The sequence below is a fragment of the Elgaria multicarinata genome, chromosome 8 (assembly GCF_023053635.1).
Source record: "Elgaria multicarinata webbii isolate HBS135686 ecotype San Diego chromosome 8, rElgMul1.1.pri, whole genome shotgun sequence".
In the NCBI taxonomy this organism is placed as follows: Eukaryota; Metazoa; Chordata; class Lepidosauria; order Squamata; family Anguidae; genus Elgaria; species Elgaria multicarinata.
The window spans coordinates 114,122,729-114,139,294 of NC_086178.1; positions in this window are offsets into that span (position 1 = coordinate 114,122,729).

Sequence of the window (16,566 nt, forward strand, 5' to 3'; positions counted from 1 at the left end):
GGGGGGTTTAAGCTATCGTTCTGAAAATTCTTGTGCACAGAGAGTCGTGGATGGGGGTCATTTTGAGACCACTCTCAACTTTCTGCATCGTACGGGTCGCGGGCTAGAAGTTTTTAAAAAATCGGCGGGAAAAATACCTTTTTCAAAGGGCTGAGGGGCAGAGTCAGCTCCCGGTCATGATGATCCCAAAGTTGGAGGAGGGCATAGGCAAAACAGGTAACTTGGGATTCTGGGAAACTTCTCTTTCTTCATCTGAACGGGCTTTTCCCCATGTTTTTTAACACAGTAGCCCCACCAAATGCACAAACACAACCTGAAATCATATACTAAGCCAAGAATAAGAGATAGAAACACAGCACTGCTCCCCACCCTAACCTTGGTGAACAACTGAATCGATGTGGTGCAAGGGGATGAGCTCCCCTAGGGCATCTCATCGTGGACGTGCCCCCACTCTCTCCTGCACTGGAAGGCCATAGAGCCTTCCAAAGAGAGTAAAACGGTGGAGCAATGCCTATCATGAGTTGAAGTGAATGGTCACTTTTCAGTGGTAGAGCAATGCCTGTTATGAGTCGAAGTGAGCGTTTTACTTCTTCTCAGAGCTGTTGGTGGCTGTCATTGTCTTGAACTGGCAGCTACTTCCCCCTCCCCCGGGCACGTCCCCCTATTGCTGGTAAAAGACAGATATAGCCTTTTTAAAAAAATTCTTCTTGCTGTTTATTGAGCAACACTGCTTCTTTTAATTCCACCCCTCCTTTGTTTATTGATTGATTTATTCCATTTTATATGCATTACTGGCTTATCCTTGGCTCACTTCCTTATGCCCCCAGAAATGCCAGCTGCATGCCTGCCTGCCTTCCCTCCCTCCTCCCCTGCCCACCTCGCAGGGATGTTGTGTGTGGGGTGCCCGATTTTCAAAAATTCGCCAAAAATCAGGGGATGATGGGATTGCTTTGAAACTTGGCATGCGTGTGTATATCCCCATGAGGTGTCATGGTGCCAAACATGAGGTTTCTAACTTGAACAGAAAAAAAGTTGTATAATTTTTTAGCTTTCAATGCAAGCCTATGGGGGGGGGAAACGGAGCTCCGGATCCGGATCCGGAGCTCCGGGCGGAGCGGAGTGGAAGGGGGCGGAGCGGGGGCGGGGCGGAGCAGCCCGATCCGAAAAATGGCGGATCTGCAAGTGAAGCGGAGCGGGGGGTCCGTGCACACCCCTACTATTTTGGGCTGCATTAATAGAAGTATAGCTTCCAAATCATGTGAGGTACTGGTTCCTCTCTATTCGGCCCTGGTTAGGCCTCATCTAGAGTATTGCGTCCAGTTCTGGGCTCCACAATTCAAGAAGGACACAGACAAGCTGGAGCGTGTTCAGAGGAGGGCAACCAGGATGATCAGAGGTCTGGAAACAAAGCCCTATGAAGAGAGACTGAAAGAACTGGGCATGTTTAGCCTGGAGAAGAGAAGATTGAGGGGAGGCATGATAGCACTGTTCAAATACTTGAAAGGTTGTCACACAGAGGAGGGCCAGGATCTCTTCTCGATCCTCCCAGAGTGCAGGACACGGAGTAATGGACTCAAGTTAAAGGAAGCCAGGGGGGCGGAGCCGGACGCCATGGCGGGTAAGATTTCTCCTTAAGAGCTCCTGATCGGGGGGAATCTGAAAAGCTATTATCTCATTTTAAAAGGCATGGGTCGTTAATGAAAATGAACGAAGTGGATTATGAGTGCTAAGAGAGGGTGAAAATCCTGTTTTCAGAAGTAAACTCAGTATAAGGAGGGAGGAAAGCAGCCCGTTCTTTGGCTGTAAACAGACGGAAAGAGGGGGGAGCAAGCAAGAAAATGAAACTAACGTTTGCTAGAGCTCTCCCGTCTCCTAAGTCTGATAAGCGGTGATTTATACTCCTAATCTGAGAGAAAGGCTTATTTGGCAGTAAATTCACCCTTTTAAAAAAAAGCACCGAAGAAGAAGTGTTTATTTGCATAGAAAGAGAGACGGTGTGGATTGTAAACGGGACATTGACTGAGAGCTAAAAATAGATCCATGCCGTACGTTAGAAAATTAAAAAAAAAAAAAACGGGGAAGGCTACTTGGCAAAGAGTTCATCCTTCTAATCATAATTTGGCCCGTCTTGAGAAAGTGTCTGTAGAAAAAGTCTCACAAAGCAGTGAATGCGACAGCAACGGATCTGTCGAGATGGCGGAGGGATCTGGCACGGTGCCAATTTCAACTGCATTGGAAGAATTGAAGAAGCTGATTCTGGACAGCACTGCCACATTGAGCAAGAAGATGGATGTTAATGAAAAAAACGCAGCAGCACGGATGGGGGTGCTTGCAGATAAGGTCGCGCAGAATGACAGAGAGATAAAGAAGCTGGATGTGGAAGTAAAAGCACTTGTGAAAAAACAGGATGTCTTTGAAAAAAGTTGTGAGGTAAAATTTCAAGATCAAGATCTAAAGTTGATCCAGCTTGAAGATCAGGGTCGTCGTTGTAATGTACGAATTAAACAATTTGTTGAAGAACCAGCAGAGGATTTGAGAAAAATAGTTTTGAAGTGGTTCAACGATATGATGCCAGATTTGGATATAAAAGACTGTGATATTGCAAGGATCCATAGAGTGGGAGGAGCAAACTATAGAGGATCAACCAGAGACATTCTTGTGAGATTTGGCAGTTACTATAAAAAAGAGCAAGTGATGAAGAAATTGAGGTCTATGGTCATGATTAAATATAAAGGCAAAGCAGTGCAAGTATTCAACGATCTTTGTCAGCAAACACTCCAATGGAGACGCAGCGTTAAGCAAATAACTGAAACGCTAACAAAAAATACAGTGAGATATTCTTGGGGTTACCCTGTTTTTTTAAAGTTTTCCTATGCTGGGGGCCAACACAGAGTAACCTCTTTGGAGCAGGGAAGGAGCTGCTGAAGAGTTTGGGGTTATTTAAGGATGCAAGTCTTGGAGCTGGAGTTGGGAATGGAGCCAAAGCCGGGGCGTCTGGGACGGGGTAAAATGGGGAATGGTATTATGAGATAATAATATGTTAAGTAGTTAAGTATAGAGATCTTGCCGTTATGGCAGGGCCCCGCCTCCCCCCTCTCCCCTAAGTTAGATAATGGCCGGAGTAATAGACTCACGGGGATATGGGGAGGGGGAAGGTAGTGGGGGGAAGAGGGGTTGGGGGGGATTAATAGGGTGGGAGGGAGGGAGTTGAAGGGGGGTTCAGGGTTTATTTTTATTTTTGTTGTTGTGTATGTTTATGAGTTGCAGAGCACACGGGATCGGAAGGAAAATCAAAAGGGTGATTATGAATAAGAATATTAAAGTATCAACGCTTAATGTTAAAGGTCTGGGGGCAGTCGTGAAAAGGAAGAGAATAGAACAAATGTTAAATAAAGAAAGATCTGATATTATTATGATGCAAGAAACACACCAAAAATTTGATGGCGTAAATGAAATTCGGACAAGGTGGTCTGTTTATTATGAAAAGTCATTAGGGACGTCAAAAAAAAATGGAGTAGCAATTTTGATTTCAAAAAAAAAGTGGCTTCATATTGAAAACTGTAAAAAAGGATGATAATGGTAGATATCTTATGATAAAGGGGCAAATAGAAAGTGAACAATATACATTAGTAAATGTTTATGCCCCTAATGAGAGACATAGAGAGTTTTTTATGGATTTATTTAATGAAATAGAGGAGTTTAGGGAAGGATATCTTATTTTAGCTGGAGATTTTAATATGGTAATGGATAATAGAGTGGATAGATCAAACCCCACAAATGTGGAAAAAAGAAATAATATTACTATACTGAATAAACTAGTAAAAGAAAAAGATTATGTAGATTGTTGGCGTTTATTGAATGGATCGAATTCGGGATTTTCTTACTACTCCTCAGTTCATCAGACATACTCTAGAATAGATTATATAATGGTTTCAAAAGAGTTTGCAAGTAAGGTATGTAAAATGGAAATGGGGGTAATAAAGGTAACAGACCATGCATTGTTAAGTTTAGAGTTTACAGTTAAAAAGAATTATAAGGAAGCGTTTAGGTGGAAACTAAACACAAAACTTTTGAAGTATAATAAGGTGGTAGAAAAAATGCAAAGAGAATTGACAGAGTCTTGGGAAATTAATGAGAAGGGAGGAACGTCAAGGGCAGTAGTTTGGGATACCATGAAGGCAGTATCAAGAGGGATATGTATTAGAGAAATGTGTAATTTAAGGAGGCAACAAGTAGCAGAGCAGGAACAATTGGAGGAAGAGATTAAGAAAATGGAGAAAGATTATTGGCAATTTAAAAATAAATATAAATTAATAGAAATACAAGCAAAGAAAAAACAATTAGAAAATTTAAATTTAGAGGAGGTTCAAAAAAATTTAATATATATGAAAAGGGAGTATTTTGAAAACAGTAATAGGAATTCTAGATTGCTTGCCAGACTCACACAAAAAGAAAAAGCCAGGAATGGGATAGGGATTTTGAAGGATAAACAAGGGAAGTATTGTCATACAATGAAGGATAAAGTAAAGATTTTTCAGGCGTTTTATCAAGAATTGTATAAGGGAAAGGATATTCAAAAACAAAAGTTGGAAGCTTATATAGAAAAGTATATAAAGAAGAGAATAAAAATAGAGCATAAAGAGTTAATGGAAAAGGTAATAACTCAAGGAGAAGTAGAAGAAGTAATTGAGAACTTGAAGCCGGGTAAATCACCGGGGGTAGATGGTTTAGGTCCAGAATATTATAAGGTTTTTAAAGGAATTTTAGTACCAAAATTATTGAATTTGTATAATTCCATATTGGAAGGGGATAGAACGCCAGAATCATGGGAATATTCATTAATAATTTTAATACCAAAACCAGATAAAGATTTGACTGTCCCTGATTCATATAGACCTATTTCATTAATTAACCAAGATGCTAAGATTTTTTCAACTATTTTAGCAAGGCGGTTGAATAAATTTATAGAGGAATATATAGGGGAGGACCAATGTGGATTTGTGGCAGGTAGACAGATGTCTAATTTAGTGGGAAGAGTATTAAATGTAATACAGGTGATAAATAAGTCTAGGGTTAAAGCGGGAATTCTGGCATTGGATATTTTTAAGGCTTTTGATTGTTTGAGCTGGTAAGCTTTAAAGATGGTTTTAAATAAAATGGGGTTTGGAAATAAATTTAAAGCGATAATAGAACAGTTATACTCTCAAAATACAGCCGTAGTGGTAGTGAATGATGGTGTGACAGATAAGATACGACTAGCCAGAGGGACAAGGCAAGGATGTCCGCTCTCACCAGTCCTATTTGTAATGGTAATGGAATTATTGGCAAATGCAATACGAGAAGATGAGGAGATTGAAGGAATAGGTAGTAGGAAAGAAATTAAATTGAATATGTTTGCAGATGACACGTTGTTGACGATAAAAAATCCAATAGAGAAGATGGGGAGAATTAAACAGCAATTGAGAGAATTTGAGGATATCACGGGGTTAATAATAAATTGGTCTAAATCAGAAATGATGTTGTTTAATTATACTAAAAAGGAAGAGAAGGATTGGGAAGAAAAGGGAAGAGAAATGACAGTTAAGAATCAGATTAGATATTTGGGAATAAAAATTACGCAGAAGCTAGAGAGTTTAGAGAAAGAGATTTTAAATGTGTTAAAAAAAGAGATTTTAGCAAAATTGGAAAAATATAAAAGGTTAAATTTATCTTGGTTTGGAAGAATAGCATTAATAAAAATGAAGATTTTAGCAAAGATTAATTTTGTGTTCAGGATGCTACCAATAAAAATTTCAGAATTAGAGCTAAAAAGTTGGCAAAGGATTATAAATAATTATTGTAATGGTGATAAGAAAGCGAGGGTAAATAAAAGTAAATGGTATTTGAGCCAAAAAAAGGGAGGATTGGGTCTCCCGAATATTAAATTATATTATGTAGCTAATAGATTAAGATATATAGTGGAGGCAATTACAGGATTAGGGGAATTAGATTGGATGGAAGAAAAAATTACTAGTAATATAGAGACTAATTTGGAAAATGTATTTTTTATGGAAGGAAAAAGAAAATGGGTGGAAAGTATAAATAACCCGCTTTTGAGGTCTCACTGGGAAATTTGGAGTAAATATAAAGGGGAGCTGCTTCCAAGCAGCTCTCCTTTGTCACCGGTAATAATGTTGAAGAATTTCCCGGAGGAATTAAAGAGTAGATTAAGTAAAGTTTTAATAGAAAAAAATAAAATGAAATTAAGGGAATGGTTAAGAGGAATGAGCGCAAGAGAGGATATGGAAGAGGTTCTGAAGGATAAAAAATTAACTTGGTTAAATTATAGGCAATTAGAACAGTGGACTAAAAAGTAGGTAAGAGATAATGGAGATTGTAGAGAATTAACAAAGTTTGAGGAACTAATAGTTAAGAAAGATAATGAAAGGGAGAAAAGAACAGTGTTAAAAGGGTTGATGAGTGAAATATACAGAATATTGGTGGAGAAAGGGATGGAGGATAATTCGGGTAAAATGGTTTGGGAGACAGATTTGAAGGTACAAATAGGACAACAGGGTTGGGAGGGATTATGGAAACAAAGAGTCAGTAAGAATAAAAGAGAATTATTTTAAAATTGTATGGAGGTGGTACCTAACTCCGGTTAGATTGAATAAGATAAACAATCAGCAATCAGAAAATTGTTGGAGAGGTTGTGGGGTTAAAGGAACGTATTTGCATATGTGGTGGGAATGTAACTATGTTCAAAAATTGTGGAAGATGGTGTTTTTGGAGATTGAAGAAATTGTGGAAATGAAGATAGAACGAACACCAAAAGTTGCATTGCTGTCACTATTTGAAGATGATTTTAAATGTAAAAAGGAAATTAAGGAACTGATAATGAATTTGCTGACTGCAGCGAGATTGATTGTGGCTAGGAACTGGAAGATTCAAGGGGAATATTCTATTGAAGAATGGTACAAAGAAGTATGGGATATAGCTATTAATGATAAATTGACAAGTAATATTAAATGGAGACGAGGGATAGCTAAATCAAATGATTTTGAAGGAATTTGGAAACAGTTCCTAATATGTGTGTTTTCTAAAGGAAGTGGGAAACCGCCAGCGGAAGAAAGCATGAGATTTTGGAAGCAGGAATAGATCCCGAGGTGGGGGGGGCACTTATATGTTAAGAATGGTATATTGTATGATAGGATAAGTAATAGATAATATTTACTCAATATATATGTATTCAACATTTAGTTAAATGTATGTAGTATGTTGTGTTGTTGTTTTTGTAAGATGTTTATTTTGTGTTTTAAAATAAAAAAAAAAATTTTTTTAAAAAGGAAGCCAGATTCCAGCTGGACATCAGGAAAAACTTCCTGACTGTTAGAGCAGTGCGACAATGGAATCAGTTACCTAGGGAGGTTGTGGGCTCTCCCACACTAGAGGCATTCAAGAGGCAGCTGGACAAGCATCTGTCAGGGATGCTTTAGGGTGGAAGGTAAGTGGCATAAAAGGTAAGTGGCATACATTCTTATCAAGCGTCATACTTTAACAAGGGATGCTTTAGGGTGGATTCCTGCATTGAGCAGGGGGTTGGACTAGATGGCCTTGTAGGCCCCTTCCAACTCTGCTATTCTATGATTCTATGATTCTAGAAACATTGAATTTGTTCATTTGACAGCTTCCTTAAATCTAACAATAATTTTTATCTAATATGTATAAAATGTTCAATATAAAAAATGTGCAACGTACTCACCCTAAGTGTACACCACAAGGAATATCCTGAAACTTCCCTGGTAGCAGTATAGAACGTAAAACATTTAACCTTGCTAAATTTTTATTTATTTATTTATTTATTTATTTATTACATTTTTATACCGCCCAATAGCTGAAGCTCTCTAATGTTAAAGCACACCTATATTTAGGAAAATGTAACACTTCTTCTAAATATTATGCCATTTTAATCCCATGCCATAATTTGGACTTATACCCACAAATACTGGGGACCAGGTTTCATTTGCCAGAAGCTGCATATTTTTGAGGTCTATAGCCCTAACTCTCTGAGTAAAGTTTTAGCCTGTTTATTTATTTATTTATTTATTTTATTACATTTTTATACCATCCAATAGCCGAAGCTCTCTGGGCGGTTTAGCCTCCATCATTATCAAAATTACATGAGAAAGTGCCAGTACATATATTTTACTCCAAATCAGATTCATCCATGAAGAAATAATGTCCAGGTTCTCTGCAGCTCCTAATAGGTTGTCATGTGTGAACCCAGCAAGCATGGGTTATACGAGGGTTAAACAAGGGTTAAACAACCCTCGCATAACCCTGAAACAGTCTATAGGTTATGTGAAAGTTGTTTAATCCTCGCATAACCACACTTACCGAGTTTCCACAGCACAACAACCTCTGAGCAGTGTTTGAATACAGAAAATGCCAGCCGCACTCACCTCATGGTGGATTGTCACGTCTTGCAAACAGCCCCATTGGGGGGGGGGGGATATTTCCCTCCCAAAAACCTATGTTTTTTATGTAATATAGCCCAATCCAATGGTTCAAAGCCAGTCTCTGGTTCTCACTGATCGGAATCAAAACTCCAAATAGTGAGCTGAAACACCAGATACAGAATAGACGAGAAGAAGGCTGCCTGCATTGTCTCTACAGGGGGTCCAGCATCTTCAGTCCAGATTGCAGCCTTGGATATACAGGCGGCAGCAGTGGCCAGTAGTATCTTTTACCAGCTTCATCTGATTTGCTAGCTGTGATCCTTCCTGGAAAAGGTGGATTTGGCTTCAGTTATCCTGTCCTTCGAGATTGATCTAAGGGCCCCAGCTCTTAGGGCCATCCTTACATGAGATCTGCCAGCCAAGGACAAAAGACAGGCCTTATTGGTGATAGCACCATGCCAATGAAATTCCTTTCCATGGAGATTAGCCAGCTCCTTCTCTTCCTCTTTTCATGGATGATAAAACCCGCTGCTGCTTTTTAGTCTAGTTTGTAATCTGTTATTTATGACATTCTTGGTGAAGTATTAGTCTTGCCGTCTCTTGAAGTTTTACTACTGATATTCATGTTTTATTATTTTGTTCTCTTGCAATTCTTTATATTTTATTTCTTTTGTTTATTATATTATATTTCTATCGTAAGCCATTTTGGGAATTGTTTTAACAGAAAAGCCAGATGTAAATAATAACTGAACTAAACTTATCAATGTTTTGCAAACCAAAAAAAAAAAGCAAAACTCATTGTTAGGACCAACTATCTGCAATAAAAATAAAAATCTACATTCTGTCCATTTTTTTTCCACAGGAGCTGCTTCTAGGGAATGCTAATTTTAGTGTTTCCCCATAAAGTTAGCACTGCATGCAAATAATGTTAAGTTCATTATTCACTTAGGCCTTTCTGTCACCTGTTAAAATGACCGTACATATGTAGACAGGATGACACAGTTGAGAAAGGTATTCTTCCAAGCTTGCATTTACTGCAACTCTGAAAGGAAATAATCACATTTAAAGGTCATATATGTTTCATCATTTCAGCATTACCAAATGTCTCATCCTGTAAATTGCTAAAATGAGGTATGTCAAGAGTGGGGCATTGGGCTTAGGCATGGGATGCCCAGCTTCAAATGCCCCCTCAGCTACGCAAGTCCACTGGGTGGTGGCCTCAGGCAGGTGGCCCACGCTTTCGGTACACCCCACCAGGCATGGATGCTGGAAAGCTAAAGTGTTACTCTGGGATCCTTGGATGGTCCTAGATAAAATTATCTAGTGTGAGATAAAATTGTCCAGCATGTCAAAATTCAGTGTGTGCTAAGAAAGAAAGGAAATGGTTATTTTCATGATCCTGTACTGCAGGCTACAGTTAGAAAGGAGGGGGATTAGGAAAAGTCAATAAAGGGCTAGTGGGATGAAGAGAATTCAGAGGGCAGAAAAGGAACAACAATAAGGTCATTTGTTATGGGAACTTCTCTTAAGCTGTGGGTATGTAACACAAGTTAAGCTAATTGTGTGGCGCTCACTTTGGGGACTGTATTGTCTGTCTCAGAAGCTTTTTCTAATTTCTCCCTGTAATGTACAATTTTCAGAATCTTTCATTCTAATGATTTTAATGCAATCAGCAAAACTATGCATGTAATTGTCTTTGGCACAACGTGCAGGCGGAGTGGCACTTGGGGAGAACTCCCTGAACCCCAGGCTCCAGCAGGAGAATGCAAAGCAGGCCTGTTTTCAATCACTGCAGCAGAAGGCAGCCGGCGATGTCTGCAAAAAGCTGCCACAAAAAACATTTGTCGGAAGACAATGACAAAAAGGGGGGTCTCAGCTCGGTGCTATTCAGAGACAATTTGTAAGCGCGGCTGCTGAAGTCGATCCAAACCCTCCTGAACAGCTGGAGCTCTGCAGTGATTGATAAGTGCGCCCAGGAGAACTTCATTTCTGCTTGAATGAAGACAAAGGCCCCATGATGCTGGGCGGATGGGTAATGTCACTATCATTAAGTAGCGAGAGTGGATACGCCAGACCTTCAGATGGGGACACACGGGTCTAGGAGGAGAGGTCAGGGCACACGCCCCTCCCTCAGCCTAGCACCAAATGCATCCTTTCCTAAATTGCAGCCGCAAGGCATGTCCTCAGGAACAGTTACTTTGGCTTGGCAAACCTCTCGCTTAACTGCCCTTCTATTCTCACAAGAAGTGGCTATAAAGTTAAGGAATAGAGCTAGTTGCTCCTATTTAAAGTGGAGTGCATATTGCTCAAACAACCTGACATATTTGCTCATGAGAATATTGCCGTCACAAAGCAGCCGTAGGAAATTAGACTGAATCCAGAAAAGGCAAAAGAACTGAATCCAGAAAAGACAGAGAATATGGCTGCTGGGCTGGTGGGGGGGGGGTCACTGTACAAGAGGTAGGGGAGGATTTCTTCCCCTGCTAAATCAGGTATGTAGTTGAACTGGATTCAACATTACTACTAGACTCTCAGGTGGTTTCTATGTCCATAGCTGCAATCAAGTTATGTTCATTTAATTCATTAAGGACAAGCTTTTCTGGAGACCTCGGGCCTGTCTTCACAGTGACGCTTCACTGCTCCTTCCCCCTGAAACCCGTAGTATCACTACTGCAGGGTGCGGGCTGGAAATCCCCATGCACAGGGATTTCCAGTAGTCATCCGGGTACTGGAGCCCAACTGCCCCCGACTTCTTCCCAGCTTCTGATGACCAATCCACCCTGGAATGCCCCCAGATCAATACCAGAGGAAGGTCACGCAGTGGAAGGATCATGGTGACCTCGCTTCCAAGGAAAAGGTTGGGGTAAGTCCCTGCCTTTTTTACAGCACCGCGTCAGGAAAAAGCCGGACAGTGGCTGCGAATCAGCGGCTGCATCGTATGACTGATGCAGCACCATCGCACAGCCACCATGGGGCAAAGAGGATGTTTAGACAACCCCCAGGTCCTAGCAGCAGCATTTATGCTCTTGTCACCTCATGCCCTGGTTCAGTCATGTTGATCTGTCCTGACCATCATAACCTGGGACCTTTGGAAAGTCTCCTCCAATGTGAACCTTTCTGCCTCTTAAAATCTTCTCTTGGGACTGTGCTTCAGCTTCCATCTACATAATCTGTAAACCAACAAGGAATCATAGTAGGGTCTTTTTTATTGTAGCCCCTGTATTGTTAATCTCTTCCCAGGTTAGCTCACCAGAGTCTTGCATAGCAGAGTTCTTGAAGCCATCATAAGCAGTTTTTAATGGCTGGTTATAAGTAGTTTTATTGCATTCTTGTAGCTAATTTTTATATTATTTTAATAATGCTATTGTAATATTTTTTTAAGAATTATTGGTAGCCTTTGTTTAGCTGTGTTAGCTGTGAGTTTATGAAGAAAGGCAGAACCTCACATTTTAAAAATTGCACACACATACCAAATATAGAGGGGGGAGGGGAAGAAAGGGGGGCTCCCGTCCTTCTCAAGATGCCCACATTTTGCCTTTAGGTAAACTGTTTCCACTGTGTGAAGAGTGTAAGAAATGGGGCCCACAGGGAGGCAGTTAGGATGGAGAAGGGAATTTAGTAGCCCTGAGAGATGGTATAAAAACAGTCACATTTCATCCTTTGTCGAAACAGCAATGCTTGCATAGGATCAGAATATGATGAGATAACGTCTCCTTTATAGCTTGCAAATAATTATGGGAAATCACAGCCCCAAATAACCTAAGGCTCCCACCACATCACTCCAGTGACTCCATATTGAAAGAAGAGTGCACGGCCACCTGCATGTGAATAAGATTATATTATTTGCTCCCAAATGATCTTCCAAGAATGCCAGAAGCATAGTCTCATTTCATAGCAGGAGAAGACAAAAATGATGCAGATTCAGTCCAGATGAGGCTAAATCAAGAAGCTCAGCAAGAATCTAGAGCTTAAAGGAGGTCACATCATCATGAATGGTGCTGCAAACAATATTCCTCAAGCTATCCCAGATGATTGAAACCCTGGAAAACATCAGGTGCTAGATAATTCACTGGCAAAATGGGATTCTGGAGTGCAGGGTGGAAGTCCCAATTTTTTTTAAAAAAAAATTGTCCAAGTTCCTCTCTTCATGCTTCTTAACTCCACAGCTATTCAGTTCAGCAATGGTAATGGCACTTTTAGGGGCCGCAGGGGGCATTGGAGGCCAGCCCAGGGAGCTCTTAGAATAAGCATGGGGGGCCTTCAGGCCCCTGGCCCATGCCCAGCCCCTGATGCCATACTTTTCCATATGTGATGCACAGGCTGAGCAAGCTGTGTGCACAGGTACAGAAGGAACTGAGTAATACACAGGCGATTCTAGCCCCCATGCAACACCAGTTGGGGACCCTGAAACTCCAAGTTGTTTTGATCATTGCAAAATGGAAATGGCGCCTTCCAATGTCTGTTAGTAGTTATCAGGGCACACATATTGCTTCCAGCTTCCCTCCACAGGCCATTATTTATAGAAGAGAGTGCCTGGCCCTTATTTTGGGTGGTCCCAAAGGATCTGTGTGCTTCATTCCCTCTCGCCCTTACTCTATTGCAGGTTGATAACACCTTATGAGTTTCCAACCCTTTGTAGCTCCTGGAGGTAAAAACCAGTGAACCTAAATAGATCGGTGATCATGTCATAGCAATATTGAATTGGTCATTCCACCCTCCCCTCCCCCCGCTCCTTTCACTGCCTGACCCCTCTCTTGCATGGTTCAAGGAATTGGCAAAACTCCCTGACACAGAAACAGGAAGACACTTGATCTGTCTGTTACAATTTCCACCAGCTTTGATGGGGAAAAACATGTGCACGCTCGCATCATGCTCTTTTCCCCCCCTGATCTCCCAGAATTGTTCTGGCTTTTCTTTTGTGCTATAAGGAATATGTCTCCTCTCTTTTTTAACCCACCAAGCAAGTGTAGATGTTACAAGACAGTTACAAGAGCTTTCATAGTTCTGTCCCAGTGGAGAACACTAATAACTTGGGGGCTTGTCTGAACCAGCAACTTACCCCCACATCAATATCTGTTTAATGTGCTCCCCAGTAGGAAAGCCTCTGTGTGTGCTTTTCACAGATATACAGTGTTTAATATCTAAACCGAACGCAGGGCTGGTTTGTTATGTGTCAGGACAAAGCAGCCTGCTTCCAGTGGCACCATTGGGGTGAGGCAGGGGAGGATGGGTTGAGGCAGAAAGTGGTGCAGCGAGATTGATTGCTGTGTTGGCCCTGTTGAGACGGGGTGTAGGGATGAGGGCCCTGCTCCAGGCACCAAATGACTTGGGCTGGCACTGTAGAGAGGTGTCATTTTAGGAAAGCCGATTTTAATAAACTCAGAACTATGATAAGTAAGGTCCCATGGCAAGTGAGCCTAAGGGGGAAAGGAGTGCAAGATGGGTGGGAGTATTTAAAAAAGGAAATTTTAAAGGCACAATTACAAACAATTCCAACAAGGAGAAAAGATAGAAGACAACAGAGGAAACCAATGTGGCTCCACAAAAAGCTTAGAGATGACCTGAAAACAAAAAAGGATACATATAGGAAGTAGAAGGAAGGCCAGGCTACAAAAGAAGAGTACAGACAAGTGGCGCAGAAGTGCCGAAATGGCGTCAGAAAGGCTAAAGCTGAGAATGAGCTGAGGTTAGCGAGGGATGCTAAAAGCATTTACTACTCACATATCTATTTCTTCAGATATGTGAGTAGTAAAAGACAGAGGAAAGAAATGGTGGTTCAACTGCTTAATGAGGATGGCAAACTGATAACAGTTGACAAAGAAAAGGCTGAAGTGCTCAATTCCTACTTTGGCTCAGTCTCCTCCCAAAAGCGGGCCTATGACCCACCTGGAGAAAGTGAAGCAGAAGTTGAGGGGGCAGGATTGCAGTCGATTATCTTTGCAAAATCATTGAAGACAGGTGAAGTGCCGGATGACTGGAGGAGGGCTAATGTCCTTATCTTCAAAAAGCGCAAAAAGGAGGAACCTAGGAACTACAGACCAGTCCATCTGACATCCATCCCTGGGGAAATTCTAGAGCAGATTATAAAGAATTCAATCTGTAAGCAGCTTGAAAACAATGCAGTGATTACTAGAAGCCAACATAGATTTGTCAGGAACAAATCCTGTCAGACTAATTGGATCTCATTTTTTTGATCGGGTAATGTCAGGATCTGTCCAGTCCTGCAGCACCATCTGGGGGCAGCTTTCCATATAACCAGCCACAGGGCTTTGCAGGATGCAAGCCATGGCTGGTAAAGCCTTGAGGGTTCAGGCCCAGACCAGCAGGCACTCCCAAGTGGGCTCATACGGAACAGCTGGGAGCTGCCAGGAAAGGCCTATATAAGAGCTGCATTTCACCTTCAGCCTTTGCCACAGCAACATGGTCTCTCATGCTAGCTGCAGCCGGTTCCTGACCATTTGTTACTGCAGAGCTTGCTTCACTTTGCTGGACCTCTTGCCCATCTCGACCACACCTCTGCCCCCTTTGCTACCTGGTACATGCCTGACCCTTGCTTTGCCTTTGACCATCAACTTTTGCCTCTGGCCCTTGTTTGGACTCTGTTCCTCCTGGACTCTGCCTCTTGCCTTGATCCCTGCCCGGACCTTGCCTGCTTGTTGACAGGACTTCTCTCCTGCCTCTGGCCCCTGCTTAGATTCTGAACCTGTGTCTGACCTTGTGCCTGTTTCCTGGAACTGGAACCTTAAACCCACTGATCTATTTTGGGGTGTGAACACTCAAAGACTGGACTATGTTTCTTACATTTTAAAGCCTGGTTATGATGGAATTCCAGATACATATATTCAGAGTTCCATGGGGACAGCCCCTCTTAACTTAATCAGTAGAGGACACTCTCTTAATAGGCAAGTTCCTGATGGTATCCATCCTAGCATTCTTAAAGAGTTCAAATGGGAAAATGCTGATGTTCTAACAAAACTTACAGACAAAAATTACGGACTGGTTAGCTTAAAATCCATTCCAGGTAAATTGGTTATTAAAGATAAAATTGTCAAGCACATAGAAGGACAAGTCTTGTTGAAAAAGAAACAACATGGCTTCCACAAAGCTATCTCTTGTCTTACTAACCATTTTGAGTCTTTGAGGGCAAAGCCAGCCAAGAGCACCCCCCACTGCTACTCTCCTGCTGTGGCATTTGCCAGTGGGGCTCTCCAGAGCAGCCTTCTGCCTTTTGGTTGCTCTGAGCAAGGCAGCTGGCAGCTGGGTGGGATCTCAGTAGAGGCACATTGGCCAGTGGAAGCGGCTGACATGGCTCTTCAGAAAGCTCAAGCGATGACCATGGGTGTGGACAGGGTAGGTGAGATGTGGCAATCTGGGGGAGGAGTGGGATTTGTGGAGGCAATGATGGGGGTGGAACACAGCAATAGGGCATGACAGGGCAGTAATAGGGGACAGCGGTGCATGTGTGTGCACTGGCACTGTGGGCTTCTCTATATTCAGCAAAAATCCCACAGCCTTACTTCCAGAGTCTTTGTGGGTTTAACAATTGGTGCAATACACATGCTCCCCCACTCCCATGTTTTTGTCAATTCCTTCCCATATGTTTCAACTATACCACCAGCAGATGGCACTGCTTTATTGCATGATTTTGATTTATTACAGCATTTTATAAAATGGCAGATTCCCACTTCAAAATGGTGGGAAACGCATTGGAGGTTGATGGCATCATGAAAAGGACCTACCAACTTCTATGAGTGACAATCAATTGCTCATATAAAGAAGCTCTGTGTGAGAGGTCTTAGCAGTCATGGAATAAAAGGAGAGGTCTTATTATACATTAGTGACTTGTTTAAGAACAGAAAGCAGAGAGTAGGAATAAATGGTAAATTCTCCCAAAGTTAACAGTCAGGTCCAACAGAGATCTGTACTGGAACGAATGCTTTTCAACTTTTTTTTATAAATGGTCTCGAATTAGAAGTAAGCAGTGAGGTGGCCAAGTTTGTGGATGACACCAAATTATTTAGGGTGGTTAAAACAAAAATGGATTGAAAACAGCTGCAAATGGATCTCTCCAAACTGGGTGAATAGGTATGGAAATGGCAAATACAGTTCAAATGTAAGCAAGTGTAAA